General features: G+C 36.5%; 2 pseudogenes; both read right to left on the reverse strand.

The window, feature by feature from the left end:
- Positions 1-229: 229 nt before the first annotated feature.
- LOC147792689 (GDSL esterase/lipase At2g30310 pseudogene) lies at positions 230-1,524 on the reverse strand (annotated as a pseudogene).
- Positions 1,525-13,025: 11,501 nt separating this feature from the next.
- On the reverse strand, positions 13,026-14,321 carry LOC147792690 (GDSL esterase/lipase At2g30310 pseudogene; annotated as a pseudogene).
- Between the last annotated feature and the right edge of the window lie 297 nt (positions 14,322-14,618).

Below are 14,618 nucleotides of genomic sequence, written 5' to 3' on the forward strand. Positions count from 1 at the left end.
TCTCAAATAAATAAATAAAAATAAAACGAGATTTTGCTTGGAAATACACTATTTGTGTCCATTTGATCGTTATAAATACATTTACAGACTATAGTCTTCGTTGTTAACTAGAGAAAGAAAAAAAAAAAAAAGTATTACGAAAGTAGTCTAGACAAGTTTCATTTTAAAATCGGCTAACACTGAAGCCTTAGAGTTAGAACCCGAAACTATTCAATTTTGATTTAGGTGATTAAAGAAATTGCTTGAGAAATAATTCAGTCATGAATTTGTAAGCTGCTTCGGTCGGATGGACGCTATCCCAAAACAGGTATTTTGATGAATCTTCACATGTTGGGGTTAATGCATTACATAGAGGCGCTACTTCTGCCAATCCAGTTCCACAACAACCTGTGTTCGTATGCTCAAAACCTGTGCGACCAAAAGCCCATGCAAAACTTAGTTGAAAATGATTCTCAGAACTCGATTTCTCTAAAATATGTACGACCTTAGATCATATAAGTTGATAAAGGTTTCTATTTTGATGGGCACCGACTTACCATACTTGTGAGGATTATTGACCATGTCGATGAGAGGGGTGTAAATGTCAGCGTACAATATTGTGCTTCCATGTAGTTGCGATTGTAGATTGCCCAACAACTTTGAAAGCTTCTGATTATAGGATATGGAGTCCGAGTTTTGATCTTCCAAACATATTCGCTTTAGAGGAGGTTGAAACGATATAGTCTCTTGAATGGGAAGACAACCAATAGGAGGGAGGCCAGCAACCACTATATTGCGACATCCAAGCTCGTAAATTTCCTGTTTAGTATGTTAGAGTTCATAAGCTTATGTGAATGAATTTGGATTATAAATATTGATGAGGTTTAATAGTGTGCATATGGTTTAATTTACCTCGATGAAGCTTTGTAGTCTATCTTGGATGAAATCTTGGTAACCGCTAATATTGTATTGTAGTTTCCTTACCGGAAGGTCGTAGAAATTTTTGGTAAAGTCATTAGTTCCTGCACTAAGAATAACTAAAGCACTACCAATAATCTTCTTACTTTCATCTACACCTACAATCTCGGTAAGTCTTTGAATATAATTCTTGAACATATCAACTTGCATCATCATAGGAATAACTTTGTATGTCATAGTAGTTAGATCATCAAACCCTGAGCCGGCTGATGCAAAACTAACTCCCGTTTTCACGTCATCATTTGACAATTTTGGATCCAAAAATGGAGGAACAAGCTCCTTTATGCCCAACCTAGAAGCCACCATGTCCGGAATGAGTTTTCCATTACTGAACCTTCCAGTAGCAATATGACCGGGAAAATCTTTGCCATAAGGAGAGTAATTAGCCTTTATAATGGTGGGAATGAAGTTGTTATTTCCCGTATCTACCGTAGAATCACCGAAAATAAGAATGGCAGGAAAAGATCCAAATTTTTTTAGATCAGAAGCACTGCACAATTTGCTTGTACATAATGACCAAACTATGTGGAGCGATAGAGCAGCAATGAGATAATTCACTTGTGCCATTGTCGGTGTTATTCAAGTCGTTTTTGATATCATCTTTGTCGATTGGTGTATGTATTAATAGGATTTGAAAGATAATAAAAGTAAGCTCTTTATGGTTTCAACATGGAGTTATTTAGTTGTGAGCAATTTAAGGCCATTGAATGCTGTATAGTTTGAAATGGTTCATTTAGTTTATTTGTCCTTTATTTTTTCTATAAAAAAAATACAGTTTATTTGTTAATTTATATAGTTGAGATCAAGGTAGAGAAGTTATTGAGTATCAAACTCAAAGGGGTATCAACTATAGACGGTAAGGTCGTTAATCTCAAAATATAATATACAACAATCAATGAGATGCTATGACTAACATGTAGTAGATTCAGTTAGACGAAGAGTTCAAATGCATCAAGGTGGACAAGAAGGTGTTTTGGGTTAGGGTAAAATGAAATTTGTATTTTTTAAAGCGAATACTAATATTTTCTTTTTTACACATAGCGTCGTCCAAATGCAAAAGACGTGTAGAACAAATCATATCGGCCAGCCCTTTTTTATGCGCCGCTTTACCCTGAAAGTTCATCCCTTTTTTCTTCAATCAAGACTGAGTTACTAAACCTACTAACAGCAATTCCAGGATACCTTTCTTTTTGCAAACTCCCTATCGAAAGTGTCCATTAAGACAGGAATATGACTTGAAAAGAAATAAAATGACTCATTGCATTTTCTTGGGTTATAGTCCCCCTCGTAAAAGGTTTTGTTGTCTTGATCCAACCACCACTAGGCTATATATCACCGGTCACATTCAATTCGATGAAGCTCATTTTTCTGCTGTCCCTAGGTCTCTTTCCTCTTTTCATATTTCAAATTTCTTGGAGCCGCATCTTTTACAATATTGATCTCCTACCCCTTCTTCACTGCACATTCCTCCATCTAGCTCATCTCCATGTGATATTTGTTATGACCTTGTGGATTAGTATGTGCAAATTGATACTTCTCTTGCAGGTTCCTCTTTGTCACCCTCGGCTTATGATTCGCCCCCTATTGAACTTGCTACTGATTCTTCATCTTCTTTGGGTTTTGATCCTACGATCACACGAGCAAAAGTTTATATTTTCAAAACTCGTCATCCAACAATTTGGACTTCTTTTTGCTCTTCTTGCATACATTGAGCCAAGAAAATTCATATCTACTGCTAAGAATTGTGTTTGGATTGCTGCCATGGATGAGAAAATTCGAGTTTTACAATAAACGACACTTAGATTTTTGTTCTTCGCCCGCGCAACACGTGGGCTCTAAATGGGTGTTTAACACCAACTATTTGCTCGATGAATCTGTTGAGCATTTCAAGACTCGTCTTGTTGCCAAAGGTTATACTCAGATTTTTTGTCTCAAATACACTCACACTTTCACCCCTGTTGTTAAAGCTACTACTATCGGCGGTCGTTGTGACGCCCTTAACCCTTCTTACCCGATTTAACCTTTCTATAACACCGATGTTATGAAGGTACAAGCCTTCTTAGAAAAAGGAAAAGAAAAGAGGGGCTAGGATTTTTGAAAGAGGAAGCTGAAAAGTGAGATTCAAAATCAAATTTGCGGAGTTCAGGACGGTTTTTGTTCGAGAATCCTTCACGGAAGTGGCTCAAAACATGATTCTTCATAGGTCTAAACTTTTGAACTACCGAAATCGATTAATAATTGAGGAAGAACCCAAGATATGATTTATGAATTTAAGGATAGTATTTATGTTTAAATTATGACTTTTAGGTGATTGTTTATCATAGTGACCAAATCTTGTGAAGAGATCCCAAAGAGAAAATGCTTGAATCCAAAAATGGTAAGAATTAAGAAACACCCTTATTTTGAATTTTGAATGAGATTATTTTTTCCATCCTTGATTAAATTGTATGTTTGATTTCGCTGTTAGAAGATGTTTAAACCTTATTTTAACTCTGTTTTCACCCTATTTGCACTATTTATGAATATTGAAGTTAATGACATATTTTAAAGTTAAAACCAACTTTAGATATTTTTTTGCTTGAACAATTCATGATATACCCATAGTAATAAGATTATTTTAAAAGAAAAATAGGTCCATTACAATGGATGTTAATGGGACTATATGGTGGCAGCTACTTTGTGGTGGGCGTGGTGGTGGTGAGGGCTTGGGGCACCTTCTTTGTGGTGGGCGTGGTGGGCGTGGTGGGCGTGGTGGGCGTGGTGGGCATGGTGGGCATGGTCGGGGTGGTGGGGGTGGCTTGGAGCAGCTACATGATGGTGGCCGTGGTGGTGGTGGTGAGGGCTTGATGCAGCTACTTGGTGGTGACTGCCATGATGAGTTGGTGCAACAACAGGGTTGCCATGAGATTCAACAGATTCGATGACATTGAACTTGGACTGCGTAGGCAGGTGGTGGTGATGAGGGCTTGGAGCAGCCACATGATGGTGGCCATGGTGGTGGTGGTGGTGAGGGCTTGGAGCAGTTACATGGTGGTGGCCATGGCGGTGGTGGTGAGGGCTTGATGCACCGTGACTATCATGATGAGTTGGTGCAACAACAGGGTTGCCATGAGATTCAGCAAATTCGATGACATTGATCTTGGACTGCGCAGGTGCATGGTGGTGATGGTGGTGGTGGCGGCGATGATGATGATGATGCGGGCCTGGAGCGGCTGCTTTGTGGTGGCTGTCGTGGTGAGTTGGTGCAGGAGCTAGGCTTTCATGAGATTGAGTAGCTTCAAAGACATTGAAACTACAATAGAAAAGAAACAAAAGCACACAAACACTTGTTTTAAGAGAAGCCATTTGAATATGATATGAACTTCTAAGCTTGAAGTGTCATATATATATATATATATATATATAAAGGTTGATAATGAATTGAAAAACATTCTAAATTGAGAGTATACTATATAATTAAGTAAAAGTTGAATAGTCTTGTCTAGAGGATTGTGTCAGTCAATTTGACTCGATTTTCATCTATATTTGGATTTTAAAATAAAGAACCAAACTCACGTTCCATATATGAATTCAACAAATTTCTTAGTTAAAGTTTTATATTTAATTTAAAATGTCAGTTTAAGAATTTGATTCAGGAATGTTTTGGTCCAACAAATTAAAGAGAAAAATATTAAGAACCTAAGGTGGAAAGAGAAAAGGTTATGTGGAATAATCTTTAATTTCTCTATTTTTTTTCTAATAAAATAATAATGTATAGACTTAAAGATCCATAATAAAATTTTAAAACAATATAGTAATCAACAAGGAAAAATAACTAAAATATGGAAGAGAATATGCACGACTAAAGTACGAGTGAGACAATATGGATGAGTATGTTATGCATGATTTAAGAAATTACCAATATGTCCCTATGATGAGATTTGTGATGAATGTTGTTTTATATGCTTTCCACTGATTTCAACCGTGGTAGAAAGGATGATGGACTATTGCGATATGTGCTTTAGGTGATTGATGGATGGTATCTCCCGTTGAACTTGTTTGCTTGTATGTGAGCATGATACACTAGGTGTTAGCTTCAGGTGTTGGATTGTGCGTTCTCACTGTGGAGTGTGTTTACCTGCATAGAGCTAGGGCGTTAGAGTTAGGTTGGCTAGACGATGACCTAGGTCTAGGTTGTTTTCAGTAGACTGAGCACTTTAGGGTCGTGAGTGTAACGACCTGAAATTTTCTACTTAATTTAAGGTCGCTACTGTATACATACCATAAACATTGAATGCGGAAGACTTCATTTAAATTCCATAAAACATAACCTTTAACTTAAAAACACAGCCATGGACTTACGTGTTTCGAAAACATCTTTAAAACGACACAACAAAAGATCCGAAATAAAATAAATAAGCGTTTAAGTTTAAAACTTCCTATTCTATCCTAAGTCTAAGAAAATAAATACCACTATCATATGCATGTGCCATGATCTCGAGTTGCGATGCCGTCGTCAGCCGTACAGGAATGCCTTGCCTTAACCTGAAAAATGTAGTAGCACATGGCCTGAGTATTTAAAGAAATACTAAGTAAGTGACCCCACTATTGGGGTTAAATGCAACAATCACATGCAATAAAATGATGGGACCTATCTTTCGTTTCGTTTCATTTCGTTTCGTTTCGTTTTTGTTTCTTTTTCGTTTCGTTTCATTTTCCCTGCGGTGTAATCCTAACAGGTAATCGTGGACGTGTACCATATACTCTACACGCAGCCCATACGTGCGAGTATGAGCTCACCAGGTAGTTCGCACACCGCTGGGCCACTGTCCCTAGCCGGTGGGCATGCTCTAGGGGCCCACCGGGACCTGTTAAAACTAAAACCGTCACGGCAGCGCTATGCAGGGCATAACGATTGTTGTCCTGCCATTTGGATGTACGCGTCCGTACCCTCGTGATGGGATAGGGGTATCCCCCCAAATGCATGATCACACAATATGCATGAGGTCCCACTAGTCCTACAGTCATCATCTAATGAACATAACCCCGTGTCACGTTTTCATGCTTACATGTCATTCTCATTCTCATTTCGTTACATATCATACATATTCCTAGCGGGGTTATGTACCATGCAATTTACCGTATTTCATGTCATACAATTCATTCAATCACATTTCAATACTCATACAACAAGCCATAATCGTATAAGGGCCACACATCGTCACATGCATTCATATCACATCAACTAAGTAGCATAAATAACATACATTCACGTTCACATGATTTCGTACTTAAGCACAATAATCTAGCATACAATGTATCATATCATAACCGAGTCAATAACGCAAACACTTCATAGTCATATCATTCTCTAACTTACCACAGTCTTAACGTTCTTATACCTATCACCGACATATCATTACGTGATGTACCTTAGTCATATCGTCACAAGAATGTACCCTAATGCTATCGTTCTATCAATCTATCACAAACCTATCCCTTTCTACCCATAAGCTAACCGTATTCCTTCATCAATCTCTCCTATCCATAGCACTCCGGTATGTAACCTAACTCTAACGTTTCATGAACGTATCTCACTCCTATCGTTACATTTCGTTTTGTGCATCCTTCTCGTACCCTATCTCAAACCTATCCTTGAGCACATCGTACCATAATTATTATCATACAAACCACATATTATAACATCATAACATAACATATAGGAAGCATATCGATCCACAGACAATTCACACATATCAATATATATGACACGTGCAGAACCACAGGGCACGTGTCAACATCAAATATAACCATGCCGATAGTAAGGTCACTTACCTGGCTAGCTTAAGTCGTTGTCACAAATATATCTTTAATGAAAGTTCGATTCCGTCCTTTGAAATCCGAGTCAACCTATATGAGTTCATGACATCAGTTTCAAGTTTGAACTCTATAAAATTATTTCTCTAATTTAGATTGGCCATCGTAAAATTCTGATATTTCCTATTAGACAAAATTTAAAGGAGCTCACTGCACTCTGATATTTCCTGTTTTACTGTTAAATCCTATTCAACAAATCTTTCCTCAATCTTACCTCCTCAATCTTACCTCTTCTTCTGTAATTATTTTTAAGGAGGTATTATTCAATTTCGTTAATCTAATCTTACTTCCAAATCTTCCATTTTTATTTTTGTTATTATTTTTTCTTTTCAGTTAACAGTGTTCTGTATTTCTATCTCTATCTCATTTTTTTTTTCTTATTTCCTTATATTCTTTTTCTATAATTCATATAAAAGTACAACCTAAATCATTGCAACAATTCAGTAGATCTAAATCATTGCAACAAAGTAGATCTAAAATATAATTGGTTTTGATTTCCTAAACTCATATAGAATTCTTTTCATTTAATCTCTAATATAAAACTAAATAATTGTAACCAAATTAATATTATTTAATAAAATAAAAGAAAAATTTAATATACTGACGGCGTAGCTAGTCTGCTTAAACCTTTTGTTTTCTTTTTCTATTTGTTTTTGTAGGAAGGAAGAATTCTGGGTAAATCTGCATTGTTTTTACAGAAAAGTGATTTGTTGCCAGATTTATTTTTAGGGAAGGAGTGGTGAGAGATTGAAGGAAGGAGGAGGGATCGGTTACCAAATGTTTTTCTTCTTTTAATTTTTATTTATTTATTTATTATTTTATTATTTTAACTATATATTTTTTTTAATTTATTTCTTTATTTATTTTTGGGCTATTACAGTGAGTGTCAGTAGAGGTTCTAGTTCCTTGTAATAGCCAAAAAAAAAAAAAAAAAAAAAAAAAAAAAAAAAAAAGTCATAAATAATGAAATAAATAAAGAAACGAGGAAGAAGGAGTAGAATAACTTGAAACCAGGGATCCATTAGAAATTTGTAATACATGCTAATAAAATTAGAAGGCAATCCAGTAAATCCTGATAAAAAAAACTGAAGATTCAGTAATTACAAACCACAAACTAAATATAAAGAGAATTATAAATATAGAGAGCAGTAAAGTTTTTTTTTTTTCTTAAACAACAGTAACCAAGTAAAATAAGATTTTTAATAAAAATATAATTATAGATATATAATATTTAAAAAAATAATATATATATATATATATATATATATATATATATATATATAACATTTCAAGAGTTTTAACAATGGACAACGTAAATTAGAGAAATAATTTTATAGAGTTCAAACTTGAAACTGATGTCATGGGCTCAAATAAGTTGACTTGGATTTCAAAGGACAGAATCGTACTTTCATTAAGGATATATTCGTGACAACAACTTAAGCTAACCAGGTAATGACCTTACTATCGACATGGTTATATTTGATGTTGACACGTGCCTGTGGTTCTACACGTTTCATATATACTGATATGTGCGAATATTTGTGAATCGATATGCTTATATTATGTTTATGTGATGTTATAATATGTGTATTGTATGATAATAATTATGGTACGATGTGTTCAAGGATATGTTTGAGATAGGATACGGAAGGATGCACAAAACGAAATGTAACCATAGAAGTAAGATACGTTCATGAAACGTTAAGGCTAGGTTACATACCAGAGTGCTATGGATAGGGGAGATTGATGAAACAATATGGTTAGGATATGGATAGAAAGGGATATGTTTGTGATCGACTGATAGAACGATAGTGTTAGGATACGTTCTTGTGATGATATGACTAAGGTACGTTCACGTAACAATATGACTGTTATAGGTATAAGAACGTTAAGGCTATGATAAGTTAGGGAACGATATGACCACGAAGTGTTTACAATATGACATGTTTACGATACGATACATTGTGATGTGATATGTTATGTTTAGATTGTTTTGTGTGACCATTGAGGTAATTGTGTATGAATTGCATGTTATGAAATGACATGTTAAAAGCATGGAACGTTATCTTATGTTTTCTAAATTGTATGTATACAGCATGTTATGAATATGATATCACGATAAATGAAATTAAATGTAACACCGTTAGGATTATGTATGATACGTAGACCGAAAAATGAGAAATGATATGTTAAGCATGAAAGATGATAGCGGGGTTATATTCATTAATGATAAAAGTAGAAATATTGGAGACCTCGTGTAACGCCCCTAATTTTCTCTAACCTAATTAGCGACGTTACCTTGCACTCGTATGACAAAAGTACGAAAATTTATGTAAGACAACCTCAATAGCGACGTCATGTTCATTATTATAAGTAGTTCATATATGGGGAAAACAATAGCGACAACCTAACTAAGAAATAAATCAACATGGAACTAGGAGAAAGAATTGCAATTTAACTATCATTAGAAAGAGTCCAAACAAGACGCCTACGACACTACAAGCCCTCCCTAAGACTTCCATGGCCTTCGCAGCGTTCACCGTCAGCCGTACATGGGGGCCTTGCCCTTACCTGAAAATATGGGTAGCACGTGGCTTGATTATTATATAAAATACCCAATAAGTCGCCTTACTATTGGGGTTAAGCATACAACATACATTTAGAACACATGTCGGTTGCATACAAAACACATACATAAGCACAAGTACCAAAAGAAAGAAAACGTGAGGCGGACCTGTCTTCCATTCCTTTCCATGGCCTTAGGCCCTTGCTTTGTCCGGGCAGGGTGGATGCATGGTAGCTCCCCACGCATGGCCCCCGTACGTAATCGTGGGCCCACCAGGCGAGTTCGCATGCGAACTCCCTGGGCCTGGCTTAGTCAGGTACGTATGACATACAATACCGGAAGTCACGGAAAAGGAGGGTTTGCATGATATCATAGCGAGCATAATATCGAACGTACGCATCCGTACCATCATTAACATAACCGGGAAGTAACCTCATGTACATAGCACATAGCTTGCATGAGGTCCCTAAGGTTTACCTCCATGACATTATACATACAAAAGTTTCATCCCCTCCCCTTACCTCCATGGCATTATACATACAAAAGTTTCATCCCCTCACCGCAATACATAGCATAACTGGGTTAAACATTGAGGAAGAATATCGTAGCACATTAGTCATCACATTCATGGCATGCGGAGTTCTCATTACGATCGTGACATGTCAATCAAGCTCATGCATACAGGGTAGCAAGTCATGACATAAACATGACATACGTAGCATTTCACAGCAAGAAACATATAACCTAGCATACATCAACAAAACACATGGTGCATGCAAGGGCCACAGTGCACCACCATCGTACATACATAACTAACACCAACAGTAAGGTTACTTACCTCTTGGCCTTGGCCGAAGTTACTCGTGATAATCTAACGTCCACGTCTAACTACCTCCTATAACACCACAATATACACTTAGCGTCCTTTCATGAGGAAACCCAACCAAACCTTATGTCTAACTATCAAGGTAAGCTCCTATCATGATCTTTGTTTAATAATTAAGAGTTGCACTGACCTCAGATGCCTAAAATAAGGGCAGGAATGACTCCAGAAGGGTCGAAAACCTAGGAATCGGTATATTTTTCTTATACCAAGCCGTTAAGCCGAGCCGTCGAGCCGAGCCAAGCCGTGGAGTTGAAACACTGAGCCGACAAGCCGAGAAGGTCCCTGGTGGCGCACAACTCCTGGATGCAGGCTGGTATTGTTGGTCTCGGGCTGGAATGGATACATGGCCCAAAGTCAGTGTCTGACGCGGTCTGCAAGGCGCGGGCCGCAACAGTGGGCCGCACGTTGGCTGAGCGAGGTCACGGGTACCCGAAGAACCCGACCCATAACCCGCTGCTTTGTCTTCCTCACCCGAGAATCCTGATGAACCCTAATCGTAGAGTTCGATTGCCATTGCCGATGAGACCACTGCCTTCTGTTCGTCCTTGGTGGTAAGTCTGTCCCGCTTGTTACGAAGTACCCCGACGTTGGTTTGCTCCTACCTAAGGACTCCCAGAAGTCTGAAGTCTCGCGACGTTTTCGATTCCTCGCCTAAGCCTTTTAGCTCCTCCCTCACAGGTACGACAGTGACTCAAAAGGAAAAGACGGCTGCTAAGGTACCTAGGGTTTAATATGGGGACTCAAGGGATTAATACGCCCTTGTTGGCAAGGCATGCCTCACCGGAAAACTCGCAATTTCAGACGAGATTTAAGGTTTTTTTTTTTCCTTTTTGAAACCCTTATCGTTACACCTCATGCATTATGTGTGCTCATGCATTTGGGGGGATACCCCTATTACATCACAAGGTTACGGACGCGTACATCCAATGGCAGGACAACAATCGTTATGTTTTGAATAGCGCTGTCGTGACGGTTACTAGTTCAAACGAGTGTTCGGCTTAAGGAGCTCCCAAAGTATGCTCGCCTGACAAGAAAGGTGGCCCAGCGGTGTGCAAACTGATTGGTGAGTCCATACTCGCACGTATGGGCTGTGTGTAGAGTATATGGTACACGTCTAAATTACCCGTTAGGACAGTACCGTAGGAAAATAGATTGAAAGGATAGGTCCCGTCATTGCATTCGCATGTTCTTGCATTTAACCCCAATAATAGGGTCACTTATCGAGTATTTCTTTAAATACTCAAGCCATGTGCTACTACATTTTTCAGGCTAAGGCAAGACATTCCTGTACGGCTGACAAAGACATCGCAACTCGAGACCATGGCACATGCATAGGATAGTGGTATTTATTTTCTTAGACTTGGGCTAGAATAGGATGTTTTTTTAACTTAAATGTTTATTTATTTTATTTGATCTTTTGTTGTGTCGTTTTTTTTTAAGATGTTTTCGAAACACGTAAGTCCATGGCTGTGAGTTAAGATAAGGGTTACGTTTTATGAGATTTAAATGAAGTATTTCCACATTCAATGTTTATGATATGTATACAGTAGGAACCTTAAATTAAATAGAAAATTTTGGGTCGTTACATTCCTAGTGCTCTCAAACTAAGAAAGACTCACAGAGTCAAAACAACAGAATAACCTAGAGCCCGCTTTAAGCTACCCATTTCTCGTGATATTACGGTTTATTTTCTTTTTTCCAAATTAATCTTTTTTAATCTCTTTAAATCAATTAACAGTATGTAACGGGGCTAAAGCCCATAAAATATTCTGTAGTGACTTCGAGCTGTTATAAATAGTATCTGAGCAAGACATAATAGATATTATCTCCAAAACTGTTATAAATGGTATGTGAGCCAAACATAACGGACATTATCAACTAACAGACTAATACCTCCTAGCCGTGGACTTGGAGAAGAATATTACAACTACATTAAAAAAAAACGTCCAAAACATAACACATGGTTTTGTCATATTGAATGAATATAATTAGAGATAATTGACATTTACCTTCAACTAAGAGATTTGAATCTCAAATCCATTCCCGAGCCAACCCAACCCAAAAATTTTATGGTTCAGTATTGTTGGGTTCGGTATTTAATAAGAAATGTTTAAATTTAAAATTAATTTTTCTTTTAAAAAATATATTAAGAAATTCACATTATCATGTTAGTTGAATAATACGGTGAATTATGATTATTTTATTTATAAAATATTTTTTAGATCTCGCATTTAATATCCTCCTACCATATGATAATTTGTAATACATAATGATTTTTATATACCATCAAATCTATATATGGTTAATAATGATTTGTATTGTAAGTACAGTTTCTAATTTAAATTGAAATGTACAATAGTTCAATACCATAGATATTTCTTTTTTATATTAAAAAAGAATATGTCGCTTTCTGCCTCTAAATATTTATTATATTTATTATTTGGTACGTATACAATTCTTTTTTTTTTTTCATTATAGGATCAAATGTAAAAATCTTTTATTATACCTTTATAAGTTGCTTAAGAGTATTTGTCATTCTGAAATAAATAAATAAAAATAAAACGAGATTTTGCTTGGAAATACACTATTTGTGTCCATTTGATGGTGATAAATACATTCACAGACTATAGACTTCGTTGTTAACTAGAGAAAGAAAAAAAAAGTATTATGAAAGTAGTCTAGACAAGTTTCATTTTAAAATCGGCTAACACTGAAGCCTTAGACTTAGAACCCGAAACTATTCAATTTTGATTTAGGTGATTAAAGAAATTGCTTGAGAAATAATTCAGTCATGAATTTGTAAGCTGCTTCGGTCGGATGGACGCTATCCCAAAACAGGTATTTTGATGAATCTTCACATGTTGGGGTTAATGCATTACATAGAGGCGCTATTTCTGACAATCCAGTTCCACAACAACCTGTGTTCGTATGCTCAAAACCTGTGCGACCAAAAGCCCCAGGCAAAACTTAGTTGAAAATGATTCTCAGAACTCGATTTCTCTAAAATATGTACGACCTTAGATCATATAAGTTGATAAAGGTTTCTATTTTGATGGGCACCGACTTACCATACTTGTGAGGATTATTGACCATGTCGATGAGAGGGGTGTAAATGTCAGCGTACAATATTGTGCTTCCATGTAGTTGCGATTGTAGATTGCCCAACAACTTTGAAAGCTTCTGATTATAGGATATGGAGTCCGAGTTTTGATCTTCCAAACATATTCGCTTTAGAGGAGGTTGAAACGATATAGTCTCTTGAATGGGAAGACAACCAATAGGAGGGAGGCCAGCAACCACTATATTGCGACATCCAAGCTCGTAAATTTCCTGTTTAGTATGTTAGAGTTCATAAGCTTATGTGAATGAATTTGGATTATAAATATTGATGAGGGTTAATAGTGTGCATATGGTTTAATTTACCTCGATGAAGCTTTGTAGTCTATCTTGGATGAAATCTTGGTAACCGCTAATATTGTATTGTAGTTTCCTTACCGGAAGGTCGTAGAAATTTTTGGTAAAGTCATTAGTTCCTGCACTAAGAATAACTAAAGCACTACCAATAATCTTCTTACTTTCATCTACACCTACAATCTCGGTAAGTCTTTGAATATAATTCTTGAACATATCAACTTGCATCATCATAGGAATAACTTTGTATGTCATAGTAGTTAGATCATCAAACCCTGAGCCGGCTAATGCAAAACTAACTCCCGTTTTCACGTCATCATTTGACAATTTTGGATCCAAAAATGGAGGAACAAGCTCCTTTATGCCCAACCTAGAAACCACCATGTCCGGAATGAGTTTTCCATTACTGAACCTTCCAGTAGCAATATGACCGGGAAAATCTTTGCCATAAGGAGAGTAATTAGCCTTTATAATGGTGGGAATGAAGTTGTTATTTCCCGTATCTACCGTAGAATCACCGAAATTAAGAATGGCAGGAAAAGATCCAAATTTTTTTAGATCAGAAGCACTGCACAATTTGCTCGTACATAATGACCAAACTATGTGGAGCGATAGAGCAGCAATGAGATAATTCACTTGTGCCATTGTCGGTGTTATTCAAGTCGTTTTTTATATCATCTTTGTCGATTGGTGATGTATTAATAGGGTTTGAAAGATAATAAAAGTAAGCTCTTTATGGTTTCAACATGGAGTTATTTAGTTGTGAGCAATTTAAGGCCATTGAATGCTATATAGTTTGAAATGGTTCATTCAGTTTATTTGTCCTTTATTTTTTCTATAAAAAAAAATACAGTTTATTTGTTAATTTATATAGTTGAGATCAAGGTACCTACGACAACTACAAGAGTCGATGATAGAGAAGTTATTGAGTATCAAACTGAA

Source organism: Cucurbita pepo, chromosome 5, assembly GCF_057944985.1.
Source record: "Cucurbita pepo subsp. pepo isolate OVF chromosome 5, ASM5794498v1, whole genome shotgun sequence".
NCBI classification, from domain to species: Eukaryota; Viridiplantae; Streptophyta; class Magnoliopsida; order Cucurbitales; family Cucurbitaceae; genus Cucurbita; species Cucurbita pepo.